General features: G+C 38.1%; 1 protein-coding gene across 15 annotated transcripts in view; it reads right to left on the reverse strand.

The window, feature by feature from the left end:
- Nucleotides 1-18821, reverse strand: part of PLEKHA5 (pleckstrin homology domain containing A5) — a 172915-nt gene that overhangs the window by 80062 nt on the left and 74032 nt on the right. Inside the window, exon 1 of one of the 15 annotated variants that reach the window (XM_049821687.1) lies at nucleotides 8106-8124. The exons of the other annotated variants lie outside the window; for them this stretch is intronic. The gene's annotated coding sequence lies outside the window, so the exon portion shown is untranslated. Of the gene's footprint in view, nucleotides 1-8105; nucleotides 8125-18821 lie in introns of those variants that run through there. 15 annotated transcript variants of the gene reach the window in all.

Here is an 18821-nt window from a genome sequence, read left to right on the forward strand (position 1 = left end):
AAAAGACTGAAATGTTAGCAACAAATAAAATTCATTTGGGATTTGTTTGAAATCACAAGTAGATCAGAAATTATCTCAGGATTTTCTCTGCACACTCACATCCTTTAAATAAAACTACATTGTTTCCTTGAAATGTCCACACTTCACGTTCATGTTTGCACTTAATGTTCATTTGCTCATATTTCAGATTAAAGATCCTGGTGGAGATAGATATAATATATTTTAATCTGGAGGTATGGACGCCAATCAGGCTTGGGGAAAACCCTGAGAACTGATCTAACTGCAAAAAAGGCCACATTTCCTCTCTTTTCTCTGGTTTTAAATTCATCATTCCCTACTATTCATCTTGTTAGCTTCAAGTATTTCTAAAAATTAGGCAGGCCTCAACACTTCAGCAAATACTGCTTTTCAGAAAAAAACACCATTACAATATTATCCACGAAAAAATACCGAAGAGAATCACACTTTGACATGATGTTAATTCCTCACACACCTTTCTCTCAAACATCAGCAGAAGTCCTTACCAGGGAGAGAATGTCAGGCCAGATGGATCCACTGTCTGGTCTATGGTGACAGCCCTTATGCTCCTATGGGGAGTTTAACTCTGATTGTCAGAGTTAAGTGACTCTCTACACCTAATCGTTGGTGCTAAGAATACCTGTCAACAATTAGCAAAACCAGCCCTTTACAGCATTTAATCCATCTTCCGTGCTGTTTGATGCTATTAGTCTGCAGCATTAATTCCTTGCTTTGATGCATATGATCAAAAAGCAATGGAAGCCCACAGTTTTATGCAACAAGAAAAGGGCTGAGAAATACACCACGGAAACAGGCAGAGCCAAATTACGGCTGGGAACTGGAGATTGGTGCCCTCCCTCTGTTACCAGGCACAAAAATGAAAGAGTGGGAGCATTTAGAAGCAGTGGTCTAAAGGAAAATGTCCAAAGTTAGGTAACAGGCGATTGGTCAGATTCCTATAAAAAACAAACAACCCCCCCCAAAACCAAGAACGAACCCTCTTTCAAATACAGTTCTAGTTTGCTTTCTCTTGATCTGTTGTTATACGCCTCATCACAACTGGTAGGAGCCCCAGACAGTGGAGTATCTTTCTGTTAGTTCACAATGCACACAGAAGAATTTAGTAACATTATGGTACTGTTATCAAATGTCATTGTCTGCTACTTAAGATTCCTAGCTGTGTAGAATCTTTTACATCATTCAGACATCTTCCCCTAAATGATCTCAAAAATGCCAACTTAGTTAAAAAAAAAAGAATACCAAGAAAGAAAAAAACAGTTAAAAGGATACTTCCATATAAAGATTATTCACAGTAAAAATTATTATGATAAAATCCATTGACTTTAGCACCAGCCTACCTACAAATAGCAAAAAAAGCAAGTCAATCTGAACACAAGATTAAGTACTATTTCCTTTATGTAGTGTTTTAGCTACTTTTTTTCTATCTGAATGCTAAGTTTCTTAGAAAATAAACGAATATCACAATTCAGACAGACTGCTGAAGTAGTAGCAACAATTAATTACAACTTCAGCAACACTGTTACTCATTGTTAGGTAAGGAAGTAGAACAGATGAAGAGTAACTACAATATGCTTTCTCTGTAGATTAAAGCAATTTGGCCTTTTTAAATAAAGAAAAAAATTCTGTATGATGGGTAAACACAAATGAACTATTTAAGGTACTTTCTTTTAGGAAATGGCTGCAGTACATTGAAAACAGGTTTACTTTTTAGAATGTGTTTTAATGCATACACTCAGGTATTTTTAAAAGGCAAACGGGCCAAAATAAGTACCATAATAACAAGGTCATTTAGGTAGTAGGCTATATCATTATTCAATTTACCAAATGAAATTTTAGCACCCCATCTGATCAAGAGCTAACATCTAGTGCTTATATGCAGATTGTCAATCACTTTGATGCCTGTTGGTCTGGTATAATCAAACCATTGGCTCTAGAAGTTTGGAAATTTCCATTTGACAAAATTATTTCTTGGCTGTCTCCCCTTGTATTTTCACATCTTCAGTTTCAACACCTACACAGATTGTTCTGCATTATCCATTTCTTTCATAAACGCAAAGGAACAACTACAGTTTATTTACAAAATGAACTGTCAGCAGATTTGACAGCTATGCAGGAAACATAGACAGCAAAAAGTTATTATAAGTCAGTCTTAGTTTTACATCCTGACCCTCACAACTGTATCCTTATCCCACAATACAACTGAAATAACACTTAATTTTTATTAAAAACTGTTGCTGACCCAGCAACACACAGCCCTTCAGAAAATAGCACACCAGGTTGTCTCTTCCAATTACAATCATAGGTTAACTGCAGTGGTAAAAAAAACTGCAGGTCAATACCTCCTCTGAAAAGACATGATGCCTCTGACGACCTTGTCAGCATTTTCTTGCATTAAATTCATACCTCAGCGAGAGCCAGAAGCTGGGAGCTGTTTTCTTTCACAGGTGGTTTTTTCAAGCTGTTGTGAGACTCCAAGCTGCTGGAATTGTGCTGTGCCATCCAAAGTCTACACAAGCCATCTTCGGCCAACTCTGGTAGGCTGTTCTCTCACATATTGAGTAATAAAATGCTAACAGCATCGGTGATGACTTTTTGAGTTTTAATCCCAACAGCTAGAATTTTCTGGTGTGACGCACGCACACTCACACACCTGCCACCGACCACTGAAATTAATATAACACAGGGGCAGCTGTAACGCAGAAGTATTTTGATGTCGCACACAAAATACAGCCCACAACCTGCAACTGGGATAGCAGAACCACAGGCTTCAGCCTCAGGGCAGCAGTAAGGCAGGTACATACACGGCTGTTGCATTGGAAACGCATATGCCAGGCCCACCCAAACAACTGAGACAGCTGTTACACGTGCAGGTATGCTCTGTGTGCAGGCTGATGTCTTCTGCTCAAAGCCAGGTCTTGGGGCTGCGCTCTACAACCGCTTTGAGAAAACGGCTAGCTGCTCTAGAATGACAAGCCCACTCCACCCTTTGCTCTTGTGCTGGCACCAGTGCTCAAGAGTCACGCAGCATTCGCCCAACTGAAAATGAATCGTTTTTCATGGCACTAACCTTCCTGCAGGCTCACAGCACAGGGTGCAGCCAGGAGAGGTGTAACCAGCCTTTTTGACAACAGCCGAGTATTGCATTGGTGTAACTACAACCTCAGCCTCAAGCTGGCAAAAATTATGGCTTTAATGTCAGAGTAGTTATCTGTACTATACATTTCTAAGAGTGTAACTAACTAAATGGTCCTGAAAAAAAAGTCCTGGTAAAGACTCATTTCATAAAGAAACACCACATGTAAAAATGACAAATCAGTTCATTTCATTTGTGTCAGAGCAAGGGGTCAGGGACAAAAGGACACTTGGATGGAAGACATCACACTCAATGTCAAAGTCATTTCAATGGAATTTTTAAATGAGAAAGTCCAATACCACTCTGTATTGGGTGGGAAACACTATCTTCTATCAACTTCTTTATGAACTTGTTTTTCTTATGTTGAATCTGGCTTTAGAAAGAATTTTAAAGGACTAGTAAAATCGTATCCAAGAAGATAAATTAACTGCAGTTTACCATATGGAGTATTACTCATTTCTCCTTTTACCACTAGAAAACATGAACATAAGGAAGAGATTTGCAAGGCAGTGAATTTTCATATGAAACCCAGTAGTGAAAACTTCTTCCGTAATTTTTTTTTTCTTTCCAGATTACACTTGCTATCAGAAAAGCAGATTTTAGGCTACATTTCAATACTATAAAGCAGAGTATTTGTAAAAAAAGATGTTTTTACAGTATCTCTCACCTTGCAGAATGTTTCCAGAATCAACAATTTTAGAGATATTCCAGATCTATAAAGTGACTATGCTATGCAGAATTTTTACAGATCTCCAGCTACTTAATACAGTTCTACATGTTATGTACCTTCTGACATTAAATTGTTTCAGAATGGTTTTATTCTGGTATCCACAATTTCCAACATTCTTTATGGGTATCCAGCCTCTATATGGGTATACCCCCTCTGCTACCTACAAAGTGTGGGGGTTTTGAAATATACTTAGGGTTAGCAAGGTTTATAGTAGCACAATACTTTATCATTGTTACAAAGAAAAAAGTCAAACAAAAACAAAAAAACAAACCCAAAACCTAGATGTTGCACTAAAGATCCCTGGTCCTTCCTGGCAGAAAAGAGCACTGTTCACTTGTATGTTTGTTTGCTTTAAACCCAGGTTCCTGGTGTCCACTAAAGATTCAGGCACAGCACATATCACAAAACAGGTATCATGGACCAGCTCTAACTGCTTGTCAGCCTTTTATTGTGTATGCCTGCTCTGATCAACATAGTGATGAAATCTCTAAAACAGGCTACTGTCTAGAGCTGTATATACAATGTTTCTCCTTAATGGTGGACATTACAATAAAAAAAGTCATTTGAAGACACAGCCTTTGCCAATCTTTCTGTATACGTTTAGGACTGACATTCAATAAGAATCGAGAGATCACAAAGCAACACCAACTTTAAAGATAGCAACTCCACAACCCAGGTCTTTGCTGGGTAGAATTAACTACTATTTGTGAATATTATTAATTCTCCTTCTATCCCATTTGAGTCTCATAAAGCAAGGGTCAGGAATTTTAACAGTGGAAGGCTGGGGAGGGGGGAGAACAACAATTCACCAGCCGTTTCTCATTCCACATGAAAAATGGGCACAAAAGTAAGTCTTGCATGTTGAAAACAAAATGCCACTTGAATAACTCTTCCATGCAGTATGAATGTAGGGAGTTTGGCCTTATTATTGCCTTAGGCTGGGAAGTTTCCAGATGTCCGTTGACTGCAGGGTGTGCTAACACTCAATTTGTTCCTGTTCCCTGGCTGCCTTGGGCAGGGGAGTCTGAAAATGCTCTGCCAATGACAGTCAGGAAAGAAACTTGCCATGGTCTCCTCCCTCTTCATGCCCTTTCCCTTGTGATAATTGCGGCAAAAACATCCAAATCAAACTATCCAACCTACTTTATGCATTTTAAAGGCGCAGAAAATGCACAAGCCAAAATATGAATTGGTAGATCAACTTCAGATAAAATTTATTCTCTCTTTTACTTGGATAGTTCCAACCCAGAAAATGACTGACATTGTTACAGAGCTAAGTTTTTAATGAGTTAATGCTAAGCTAAAAGTTTGATCCCATAGTACGTATTTTATAGAAGCAAACATGGTCTTCACAAAATAAGCATTTTCAGTATTTTGTGAAAAAAGAACATTCTAGAAGATGAAAACATATCAATGTATGAGACAAATCAAATAAAATGTTCAGGCCAAGCAATAAATTCATCAGCTTCACCAAAAGCAAGTGTGAACAAGTGGTAATGTCTTGCCGTGAATGTTGTTCATACTTTTCCTCATTAGGCAGAAGGTACTTTGAGGTGAAGAATTTGTTCAATGATCATTGCTCTAAACTATTTCACTGCTCAGATGAAATCAGAAATTTGCCCCTTCCTCTCTCCACCCCCCAAAATAAACACCAGGCTTTAAGCTTTTTAAAATTTCTGGCAGAAAGATAGCTTTCACTCTTTTCATGAAGGAAATTTGTTTCTACAGCCAGATAAGGGAAAATATAGATCACACTGAATGTTCAGATTGTGTTCCTTTAGGGATCATATTATTTAGATAAAATAGGAGTTTCAGTAGCAGAAGAAACATATTTAACCCCGCTCTCCACCCCCATCTCCCCCCAATAAAACAGACTGACTGATACAACTGGCTCAGTTTAGAGGCAAAGCCTCCTTTCAGTCACTTGGCTTGGTGACATATACTTTTAAATACATAAATATATTCCTCTTTTAGCCTATATTAGCTAGCCACACCTTTCAAATAAGATCTACTTCCAGGTTTAAAAAAACCACTTGCTCATATTTAAACTGTATCCTTTTCTCCTTAACCCTCCTCCCCCTCCCCCCAATCCTGCAAGAAAATAGGAAACTTATGAGCAAGACTGTTACTCCTATAGGTAGGAAAAAGTAACTGGAAAATTCCAGCCATCACCACACTAACTCAAACTAACTATGGCTCTATTCAGTTAACCAACAAAACCAGAAAGTTTCTTTTTAACAATTATGTGACCTATATTTAAGAAAGGCCCCTCTCATTCCACTGCCTTTTTTTTCCTGGAAAGGATCTAAACAAGTTATCCTGATGAATTAAAAAAGTATAGCTGCATATTCTCTTTCGGTAAAGAAAAGCAGCAAATTAGAAGTTTACGCACAGTCCTAAATTCCAGTCAACAGAACAAGAAAATAGCTATTTGTGTCATTCAACTTGGATGACTCCTAACCTAAAATGCTACTAGCACCTCATATTCGTGTATAATTTCTCTATTCCTTTCCATTTAATAGTACATTCAATAGGGTTTACATATATCAAAAAGACCAAGACTTTAAACATCTTTGAAGACAGTCTGATATAACTGCCTATAAAAACTTATTTCGGGTAAGCCCAAATTACACTAAAAACAACAGTGATAAAACTGGTAATAAAATTTAACTTATCAAGCTTTAAAAATAAAGCCAAGTACGTATGATAAACATCTCACTAAAATGAACCATTAAGATTTATCCAAATTCAACATTAAAATTTATTTGGAAACTATAATGACATAGAAAATAGTTCTATTAGTGACAATATAATTTAAAAAGCATTTCCTACAGCTCATTGCTTTTAGTTCTGGGTTGGAAGCCAGCCATCAACATAAAGATTCAGAGCTACAAAGGAATTTCTATGCTAATAGTAATCTGCCATATCACATAAATCATAAATATTATATCAATTCTGTACATGCAATATATCATCACCACACCACTGTATCATAAAAATTGTCAGTTGACTCATTAATTAAATTATCCTAAGCACAGGCTTCTGAAAGCTAGCTTATCACATCCACATAACTACCCACAGCTCTGATTCAGACCCATCTAAATTCAGTCTGGAAATGATTTCCTGCTGGAAATCAATATCTAACTTTTACCAAGATGAGTTTCACTACTCCCCAGAATCTTCAAACAGATGAATAAGATATTTTTGCATGTGTTCATTCATCAAGACTTGTCATCCTTAAAGAAAACACCAAAAGAAACCAAAACCAAAGTGACACAGCAAAACCCTGGGCTTCCCTTGCAAAATACCTCTGTGTAGATAGGTATGCTGTAATTTTCTACCTATAATATGGAAGATTATGAACATATTAAAATGAAACCCCTTTCAAAATTGGAATCTGCCAAGGCTTCTGAATGTCATAGTATTGCAGTACTTTTACAATTAGACCTTTAAGTGCTAGGGAGGAGAGAAGAAGGCATGCATGTATTTTATATTTCTTCTGCGATGAGAAAACAGTTACCATGAAGTGGAAACTAAAGTGTATTTCAGTTATTTAAAACTTAAGCTACAACCAGATACAGTTTTGTGTGTTGGGTTTGGTTTTTTTTCCTAAATAATTTTTATGCTGACAGATTTTGCAGCTCAATATATGACATTCATATAGAAATAAACATACAGCTTGGCAGATGATACACATACAGATACATACACTAACTGGAAATGCATCTGTTTTTCCATTCGGTCCCCCCTACACACATATACAACCCCAAAAATAACATTTGAAAGATGGTCATCTATTAACGTTGCTGTATGAGCTGTATATTAAAATAAGGCAACTTACAAGTGTCTATTTGGAGAGTACTTCCCATTCAGTGTTGCAAGCTAATTAAAAAAGCTCAAATTCCTGCTACATTCAATCTCTTAGACGTATGATCTAGTAGACAAGCATGTCTGAATAAAAATCTTGGAAGTTATACAGAGTTACTGGAAGTAATAAATCAGTAAACACTTAATTTCTACCTAAAATTAGGTTTCTATTTAAAATCTTAACTTGAATGCTATAAATGTTATGTGCTACTTTGAATATACTGTGAATTATTGAATGCTGGATTAAAAAAAAAAAAAAAAGTGTTTTTCCAAAGGAGGAAGAAATGCTTAATGTCTAAAGAAAAACAGTTGTTAAAACGTATGAGAATTACTCACCAGTCTCCGGGGAAATTCATTCTTTACAAAAAGCTTGACACACAAACAACAAAAAACACATAAGGACGTGAGGTACAACCCTTTTCTCTTGGAAGCTGCTCCCCAGTGAATACTGCACAACCCCGACCCAGAGAAAAAGCAACTTAGCTGTCAGGATTGCTAGCCTCCAAGAAAGCTGATACCAGAGTGATGTCACATACTTCTGAAATGTTACTGCAGCTCCAAATTACCGACTCTTTTCTACCAATAAAATCTCTACCTCTAGATGATGGAAGACAAAACATTTAACAACACGATTAAGTTTCAACAGGAGCCAATAGTAAAGGTTTTTAAGAACACATCACGAGGTTGGACAAAATGTTACAGTCAGAAAAACTGAAGAACACATGCTGGCTCTGTTATCTAAATACGTTCTTCTAATTTACCTTAAACTTGCAAAGTTTTTATTTGTTGCAGCAATATTCATAAAACACTTCTGAGTTGGAGGGGATGAGCAAAGACTAGCACAGACCACCACAGCACTAAGCATCTCTCTACAAGTCTCCAGCTAATCCAGCCGAGAAGTTCTCGATTCCACATGGTGGCCCTCAGCCGGGCCACCTTTCTCACTCTTCTTGACCTCCTTCTGCCCCAACATTTGCCTCACTATCCTTTCTCTCATCCCGGATGCCTTGTCCCAGTCACAGGGAGTAAACGGAAGCACAATGGACTCTAATCAAAGATCCTCAGAAAGCACTTGCCTAATTCCATTGTGAACAAAAGGCTAGGAAACTGGGTGAAAAGAAAAAAAAAAATAATAGAAAAAAATGTAATCCTTGTATGTTAAGATTGGGAACTTTGACACTGAAATAGATGCATCCAAACTACTAATGCAGGATGTGAAGCTATACACACTGTGAATAACACCACAGAAAAGAAAGGAATGATCATAACAGCGGTACTGAAGGAAATTTCTATGCAGGAAAGAAAAACCATGGACTAACATTCTACTTTAAAAGTATAAAGCAAAAAGGAGATGAACAGCATGAATAAATTATGTGGTATGTAAAATGCACTTTTGCAAAAGTAAAAACTAGAGTTGACATTGCAGGGATGGCTGGGTTCTTATATAAATTCCAAAATTTAGACTACAGTACGGACAGAGAGCTTTCATATTAAAATCATAAACATCAAAGATTATCTTTATGAATATTTTCAAATTAATGTAACATATCTTTAAATATGACAGCCCACAGATTTTCAACAGTCTTGAACCAACAGTATGTTAGTTTAGAGCTGGTTAGTAATCAACGGGGGCACTGTGTGGGAAAGTACTGCCTTCAGTCAACTAGATTGAGGGCAGTGCAAGCCTTTCACTACAGAAGAGGCCTGAAATTTTTTGACGTTATAATTAGTGAAGTTATCTGCAACCTATAAAGAGAAGAATCTTGCAGCAAAAGGTTTCAAATTCACAAGATAAATCACTTCTTTTTAAAAACGATCCAGCATGAGTAAGATCAGAAATTCTAAGGAAAGGATAAAGGAACAAACCAGAAAGAACACACAGGCCTTCAAAGTAAAGAAATGGCAATTCAAGTTGGACACTAAAAATGCTCTTCTGATAGAAAGAAGACTGGGGGAAAAAACCAACCAAACAAACCCAAAACAAACTAACCAACCCCACCCACAGAACTGGTATGCAGTCAGAAAGGGGTTAGAATGGGAGTTAGCAGAGATAAGGACCAAAACCCGAGTAATATTCCTCTTCAATTTTCAATGTGAACAGTATCAACCATAGGAGCTGGAAGGCAGAATGAACTAACAGAAACAAATGCATGGGAACAGGCTGCCACTGAGGTAGGGAAGAAACTGGTTCAAGAGCAGCAGCCAAATATAAAACCAGGAACCAGCTGATACACAGAAGACTACTACCAGAATTCAATCCTGTTCAGAGGACTAAGTTAAAATTATTGTTTTCATTAGTAACTAAGAAGAAAGGCATACATAATGAAGTCTGCTGGTGACAAAGCCAAGGGACACCATCAGACATATGAGCTATATTTGATAAAGTATAATAAATAGATGAGTTTCATACAGAAAGAAATAGATAAACAAGAGAAAGGAACAACAATGGTAGAACAAAATTCCTGAGTACAAATGTAAGGTGATACCCCTAACTAACAAAATAATCTGCTAAAAAAAAAGATAAGAATGTGAATGGCATCCTGTATGCATGCAGATGGTTCTAACCTGAGATCTCTACCTCAGTGTCCTGTGGCTAGGACTTCACTTCCCTAGGTCTGCACTTCCCACTGACTTTTTTTGCCCCTTTTCTAATGGGTCCATAGCCTGAGAAAGGTTGAAGAACAGCAGAATCAGGATATGATTAACTAATGTAAGTATGCCAATTAATTATACCTATTACTCTAAACTAGAACAAAAATAAAAGTTTACCAACATAACCATTCACTCTAAGAGAGAAGATAACAGGAATAAGCCTCACCTGGCCAAGCAGTATGAACTAGGACAGGACTACACTACATAAAGATGATGCTAAGTATAGGTAATGCAGGAAAAGGAAATAGGAAAGGTAAATAACACTTGAGGCTAGAACAGACAGAGGAAAGTTGTCCGAGATATGTAAACTGGAAATAAAGAGTTTTAAAATGAGGCTGGTCTTCTTAACAGGTGAGATCATATAACTTTTCTGTGTCAGAAAGAGGTTGGCTTCAAAGTCCAGAAATGCTAAGCCTTAAGGCAAGTGACATATTTTGAAACAATTTCACCTGTCGCACTTAGAATGGCAAAAGTCTGGAGTGCAAAACCTGAGCAGAGGTGTTTCCAGAAAGTTATGGAATATGAAACTTGAAGCCAAAAGTTAACAATCCAGAAACCAGTTGGAAAATTGAAGAGTTCTACCATTAGTCACGTGTTAAGTGATCAATACTAGAGACTATGCTTCCCTTTCTCGCTTGCACTGCTCATGTACAAAATTGATCCAGTGCTTGAAATTAAGTTGCAGGCTTTTCCTCCTTTTTTGTTAGCACACGATAAGCTTTATAAAAGTAATTAATGTCCTGTTAGTTCCATGGCATTAATGCCTCTCTTTGTAGGAGCTGTGCTATTTCCAGAAGAATCTAAGTTTCATTAATAGCCTCCACCCCTCATTTCAGAGTTCAGATTTGATAAAGCATTGGCCCATGATGTTTGAAGACAAAGACAAGCAGGACCAAGGCAGCTGGAAGACAGAACTATCAGGTTTGAGACATGGTAGCTTACCAGAAGGTAAGGGCTAATTTTGAATGAGAGAAAAACTTAGTAGTAAAATACACCAACTTTCTGCTATTTTCCAGTTTTTGATTTCAGTAAAATACAAAGTTACATTTCATACCAAAAAGCTAACTCCCCACTTCTATACAGCCTGCAAACTGAGATAGCATCCAGTGCTGAAGCACTATCATTTTAAACCAATAGTTTAATATCATGAAAATTAAACTGATTAATCCTGAAAATCTAAATCAGAGTAGGACACCTGGTCACAATTTGTCTTTGTTGAACATACTATCTATCCTAGAGAGTTATGGACCATTCCAGTAAACCTAATTTGCTATTTTCAAGTAAGAAGAAAAATTATTTTGTTTTTCAGTCAAGCCAATATAAAGACAAAATAACATTAACTGGGTCAAAGGAGCAGGGGAAAATAAAATTGCTCTGGGCACATACGTACAGATGACCACATGGCAACCTTATCTGTATTTTCCACAGAATTTAGGGTTTTATGTTCATGTTATTACTAAGTTCTTTAGACATCTGGTTTAGGGAATGTGCTTCTGATGAATGCAACAGGCTGTCTTATAGACAGTCTCAGGATAAGTGCTATGCTGTATAAAAAACTTAAATCAAAAAGATTTCCCATATAAAAGAGAATCATACAAAAATGTAAGTTGGACAAGACCCCTGTGGTCATCAAGTTCAACCCTATGCTCAGAGATAAATTCTATACCAGATCAGGTTGGAAAGGCCCTTGTCCAGTTGAGTTTTAAAAATCTCCAAGAATAATGATTCCATAGCCTCTCTGTGCTCAACAGCTTTGTGATTTGGGTTTTTTTTACTATTATTTTAACCTGTTAGAATGTACTTCATTGCAATTTATGACCATTGCCTCTTGCCCTTTCTTTATGCACTTCTGAGAAGAGTCTGTCTCCTCTACAAAGCCCATGCAATTATGTCCCTGCTTTTACCTTTTCTTCAGTAGAAACACACCAATCCCCTTCAGCCTCTTCTTGTATACATCATATGTGCTGGCCCCGTAACCATGCTAGTGCTGGACTCAGTTTGTCTGTCTCTCTGTCGTACTGACAGCACCAAATCTGGACACATTATTCCCCTCAATTCATCACTTCTGAGACTATCTCTGGAATAATCGCCACTCTTGCTAAGGCAGCTCAATATGTGGCTAGCCTTCATCACCATTGCAGCATAATACTAACATTCAGCTTGCTGTCCACCAGGACCTGCAGGCCATTTTCCAGGATGCTGCTCTTCCACCTGCACATCTGCCTTTGCTGAACTTCAGCATGTTCCAGTGTGCTCACTCCTGCGGTTTGCTGAGGTCCGTGTGAATGGCCGCCCTGCCCTCCAGCATACTGATCCCTCCTCCCAAGGGTGGTGTTGTCCAGGAACTTGCTGATGGTGCATTCTGCCTTATTGCCCAACTTGCTGAGGAGTGTTAAAATAGTTTCAGCCCCAGTATCAACTGCAAGAAAGACTTCCTATAAACAGCCACTCGTTTAAAACTTCAAACTATTGATTGCTACTCTTTAAGCCCAATGGTGCAATCAGTTTTTCACCCACCTTGTAGTCTGTTCATTCAATCCATACCCCCTCATTTGGATACAAGGATACTACATGAAACTATACCAAAAGCCTTGCTAAACCTAAGTGTCTTCCACTGTTTTTCCCCTCACTTGAAGAGGCAGTCATTGTAGAAAGTAGTCAGATTGTTCAAGCAACCAATTTTTCCTTGATACAACCGTGGTGGCTGTTTCCAATTACCTTCCAGTCCTCCATAAGCCTAGAAATAGTTTCTATGGGAATTTGCCCCATAATATTCCCAGGAAAAGAGGTGAAGCTGACCAGTGTTTAGTTCCCTGGATTCTCTTTCTTGGCCTTCTTTTGAAAACAGTAATGTTTGCCTTTTTCTAGTCATCAGGGTTATCCACACTGATAAAAGAAAAAACAGTCTCACAGTGACATCTGCCAGCTCACTCAGTCCCCTCAGATGGTTATGTTCCTAGAATAAGAATCCATAGCTATTTCAAACACTGGTCAGAAAATAATTTATAACTGAATGTCCTATTAAAAAAAAAAAAGTGAGGGCAAAAGGTCTTGAGGCAGCTTATATCTCTCAAAACAAGAAAGAGGAGGTGGAACAACAAATGACCCCATAGGAACCAAACCCAGGTTGCTGGTATGCTCCAGGACCCACTGGCTGTCTTCTGCTACTTCTGCAATTTCTGCTATAGCCATGAAATTTCACAAAATTGCTGTAAATCTGTGACAGCACTGGTGTGTTGCTCCAGCATTTCCTTAAGCTTGTTCTTCTTAGTTTAAGCTCTGTATACCATGAACAAAAATATTAATGAATTCTGAAGTAGGATTTTTGACTGCTTGCTGTTGGCAGAACAGACAGAACGAGTTTTTCCAAAGGGAAAGCCCAACCTGGGCTTGCAACTGGCATGTCTTGTTCTGCCCCAAATATCAAACAGGTTAAAGATATGTAATAGAACCTGCATGCAGCATGAACATTACCAGTCCAGCAACCTTAGCAGGGAAGGCAAAGCTGCAACAGCCTCTGGGACACTTCTCAATTACAGTGACATATAAACACTGACAAAGAACCTTAAATAAGCTTGGGAATGAACAGTCAGCATTTAGAGTTGCTAGTCTTTCTAAAATAACATGTTTATAGCACCCTACATGTATTCAGCCGTTGAATCTATGCATTTAAAACTAAAAGAAACAAGGAAAATGAGTTTGTTTCCTCCTTTCCAAAGCTTTTAGAGGAAGGAAACAATATTTTTATATTTACTTCTGGAACACCAGGATTAAAGCAAACATCTAGTTAAAGCAACAGCCATATGAATGTTAATTAAAAAAAAATAATTACACATTTCTCAGTTACAGAATCTTCTATTAAAGCAAACCACCCCAATCCAAGTGACGTAGTCATTTACATTGCACTTTCATGCTGAGAGGGAGCTTTCTGTTAGGCACGGCTGCAACAAAAAGTTTCAGAGAAAAATTTTAGCACTGTACTTAAGCCAACACTAGTCACAATCTACTCTTCATACTAGTAATAATGTAGAGGATATTTTCTTCACTTCCTTTTCTAAAATATGCTTCATGTTTAATCCATTCCAAATTCAGAATGTAATTGTTTAGGAAAAAAAGCAATCATGAAACCTGATTACCTAGGGGTTTTATTCACTGTAAAACAGGTTTTCAAGCATGTGGCAGACATGAAGGACCCACAGTCTCCCACAGCTCAGAACTAAGACCTTAATATCCTGAAACAGAAGACAAATGCTCTTATTCCATCCCCTGAAGCCTGTGACAGTCTTCTGCTCCCCCCAGTGGCAAAAAAACCCAAAACAAAAACAACAACAACAAAACCCCCAAAATTAATCCAGAAGGAGGCCATTAAAGAAGCATCACTTGCTCATACAGTACTGTTCTTGAAGGTTCTTCAAACCAAAAATTCTAGTACTTAAAGGAGATTTTTGTTCTATGAAAAATAAAGTCTAAATCAACATTCATCTTGAACTCATATTTATGCAAAAAAGTTTTAGGAATTGATAAATATAAAGTAGTTGATAATGAAAACAGATTTTAAATTGATTGATAGTCCTAAAATTGACAGTCATTTTGTCAGGTTATGATAAAGAAAAGCAGCCATCTTTAGAAATAAAACTACTTTTTATAGAAGTTTTAGTAGCAATCTTCTGTTTAAAAAGAAGAATCTTATAGAAAGCTGCTGCCACAGAGATATCACTTGCCTACTCTTATCAGCATTCTTATGTACCCCTTCTCATAAACTTCAAAAAGTTAAAAAAAAACAGTGAGCATAGCAAGAACAGTATTTTCTGAAAGATGAACCAAATGGGTATTTAAAAAAAATAATTCTGACATTTAGTGCAACTTCAAGGATATACCTTAGATACAGTAAACATGTAAATAGCAGTCTTCTATATTCAAAGATTGACTGCAAAACTATGGTATTTCAAATATTTATGGCTTATATTAGTGGCATCTAATATTAAATTTAGCCTTGTCTAACAACTGACTGACCACTATTTAACATTTGTACACCACTTATGAAAAGTGACTTTTATTCTAACAGTCTTGGAAATCTGACTTCAACGTGAGGAAGCCAGCAGCCAAGGAAAAGCATGATGGGAGTGATGCCTGAAGTCTAGTAACTGCTTAAGAGAACTACAAAATTTAGCAATTGTGTAACAGAGGAATGCAACAGTAGTATCCACTAACATTAACATTGTAACATTTAAAAATGTCTGACAGGGATATTGACATATTACTGTCAAGATTAATGAAAAATGTCATGTGCTATTTTCTAACTAAGCAAATGCTTGCATGTTAGCTAGTTGTTAATAAGGAACACTGTTGATTGTTGTGGCAACCCTTTGACAAACTTGGTTTCAATTTAGTCACAAAAATATGGAAGGACTGCTGTTTTGGTCAAGATTGGGTATTGTTTAAACTATGCAATCCAGTGAAGGCTTGGCAGCAAGCAAGGAGATGGCACAAACCCAAATGAATTACAGGGAATGACACTAAAGCCAACAGCCAATGCAGTGACTAAAGATTTCCCTGGAGACTATGATCTGGCTGGATTAACACTAAGAGATGGCCACGTAGTCTAGACGGTTTCAAGTATGCAGTAGGTAGAAGTTGAAGTTCAAATGGGGAAGAGAGAGGAAGACTGGAGCCTTCAAGAAAGTGACAAAAGCATGTGGATTAGACCAAGTCTGCAGATGACACCAATTTGCAGGGCAGGGGCTAAAGTACCAAGGGACCCAGACAGGCTGGAGGAATGGGCCGATAAGAACCTAATGAAATTCAGCAGGGCCGAAGGCAGAGCCCTGCCCCAGGGAGGACGAGCCCCGGCGGCCGCACGGGCTGGGGCCGGCCTGCCTGCCCGCCTGCCTGGGGAGCAGCTCTGCCGAAAGGCCCCGGGGCCTGGTGGGCCGCGAGCGCTTGTTAGATCCTGCCTGGAAGACCGCGTCCAGTTCTGTTGCTCCCCGATAGAAGACAGACGGATAAACTGTCGCGAGTTCAGCAGAGGGCCGCCACGACGGTCCGGGGCTGGAGCAGCTGCCCCGTGAGGGGAGGCTGAGGGAGCTGGGCCGGTTCAGCCTGGAGAGCGGGTGGCTCCGGGGGTCCTAACGGCAGCCCGCTCATCCGTACAGGCAGTGTATGAAGAAAGCGGAGGCAGGCTCTTCATAGCATTGCGTGATGGGATGAATCGAGACAACAGGCTTGTCTTGAAACAGAGAAGTTCGGATATAGGAAAAACGTTTTCATGCCAGGACAGTCTGGTGGTGGGGCAGGTTGCCCAGAGGCTGTGGAGTCTCCATCCTTGGGGGCTCTCAGGACCATATGGGATAATCCTTCAGCAGACCGGTCTGAGCTCAGAGCTGACCCTGCTTTGGGCAAGAGGTTGGAGAAGTGATGTTCTGTGTCGGTTTCGAACTGAATAATCCTGTGATTACTTACCAGCCACCTTCAGTAACCTTAGAAATGATACGAAAGAGCCCCAGGGCTTTTTTATTTCATGCACCAAATGAGGTGAGACACTGAACCCACATTTGAAAGTCCAAAACATCGATGCAAGACTTTAAACACTGTATTTAAGAAAATCAATTATCAAATCTCACTGGTCCAAACTGAACCCACTGCAGGTAAGTACACCTTAAGAAAGTTAACTTAAAATTTAGTTCTTAAATTTACCAGAGTTTTTAAGCAATCCAAAAATTCTCTAACACAGGTATTGAAAATCACCTATATGCTGCACTTCTTTTAAATATACTTAAGTGTGCACTGTTTACACAAACTCAAAACTACCCAATAGGTTAGAATAGCCCCAAAGGATGTTACAATAAATATGGTCTAAACTGCATCTAAAGAACTTCTAGGTTGGAATTTTTCCTCTTATTTCCAAGGATTCCTGTATCACCCCTTTACTTCTAACACAGAGAAATAATAACCTTCATTATTTTTGCATACTTTGAGGTTCTGATGTGCTATTAAGTCAAAGCCCTTGGACTGTCATAAAGTGGTTCTAGGAGCCTTCACACCCCTCATTTACTCTGAGGAACGAAACAAAGAACTGACCAACCCATCTAGAAAGAGTATGTTCTGTCAGTAAAATGAATGCTATCTGCATGGTGTAACCATGTTGTGTGTTGATATTAGCATTGCTACAAGCAGCACTGAAGCCAGTAAAGCAAGGTTTACACAAGGATCAGCATCTTTTGTTACATCTACTGACAATGCTGGAAATGAGTTACAAGCTTACGAAGCAAAAGCCATTGTTCAATCTTGAAATAAAGGCAGCAGTGTTCACTGATTTAGGAAAGCTGAAAAACCACCATGCTGAGTTGAAATTAGGTATGTTTATCAGACCAGCTGAGAAGAAAAGGAGTTAAGAGTCCAGTAGAGGGGAGCAAGATTTGTTAATAATTTTTCTTTTTTTTTTAATTATTCCTTTTTTTCTCCCACTAAAGGGGAAGGTGCTAAAACGGTGGCATTAGCTGAAATGGACAAGAAAATTATGTGATATAAAACAACTGAGTTCATGAGTTATAAGATCTAATAGATTTCTGAATTTCATTCCCATGCTTGTCTTTCAAATACACGTTGCAGACTTTCCTTGAGGATTAGGACAACAATGGGAGAAGTAGCTTTGTCAGAATTTTCCTCCCATTCTCTTTTAATGATTTTGGAAATGTTCATACTGGTGCACAGCAGTTGTTTAGCTTCACTGGCAGTTTCTATGAGTGAGTTCCACTGAGGTACATCAAACAAAATACTGTTAGGTCAGTCACTTTGATATCTCAAAAATAAACAGGATATCAAATATTCAGTACTCGAGACTGAGAAGACACATTTTTTCCAATAATTATAGGATGATTCACATTCCAAACAGTTCAGCTTTTTGCACAATAAATTCTGATGATCCACATTTATTGGCTACACAAGTGAATATTGCTTGTCAGAAAACATGAATGTAACATTTTGACAGAAACAGAATTAGCGATAACCATCTCCACAGTCAAAGGATTTGGCACATTCCAAAAAACCATCTAGTTTAAAAAGTTATAAACTTCTTTATGAATTTGGGTTCTGTTTCTAACACAGATGACATGCTAGAGTTATTTGTCAGTAACTTTAAACCATAACATCTGTAAATTATAATTTCTGCCTCCAGAGTAAGGACTGCAATGTCAACAGAATCAGCAAAGGAATCTACTGTCTTTAATTTACTTTCTAGATCAAGAGCAGCAGGGTCTTACTGATTATCATTACTTGTTACTGTAATTCTTCAATTAAACTTCCATGTTCATTCCATATGAGAAAGCTGTAGAGAAGTGGAAGTATATTCACCAGTCACAATGCCTAGATTTTTAGCAGTAAGAATACTATTGGTGTGTGCTA

Source organism: Accipiter gentilis, chromosome 18 (assembly GCF_929443795.1).
Source record: "Accipiter gentilis chromosome 18, bAccGen1.1, whole genome shotgun sequence".
In the NCBI taxonomy this organism is placed as follows: Eukaryota; Metazoa; Chordata; class Aves; order Accipitriformes; family Accipitridae; genus Astur; species Astur gentilis.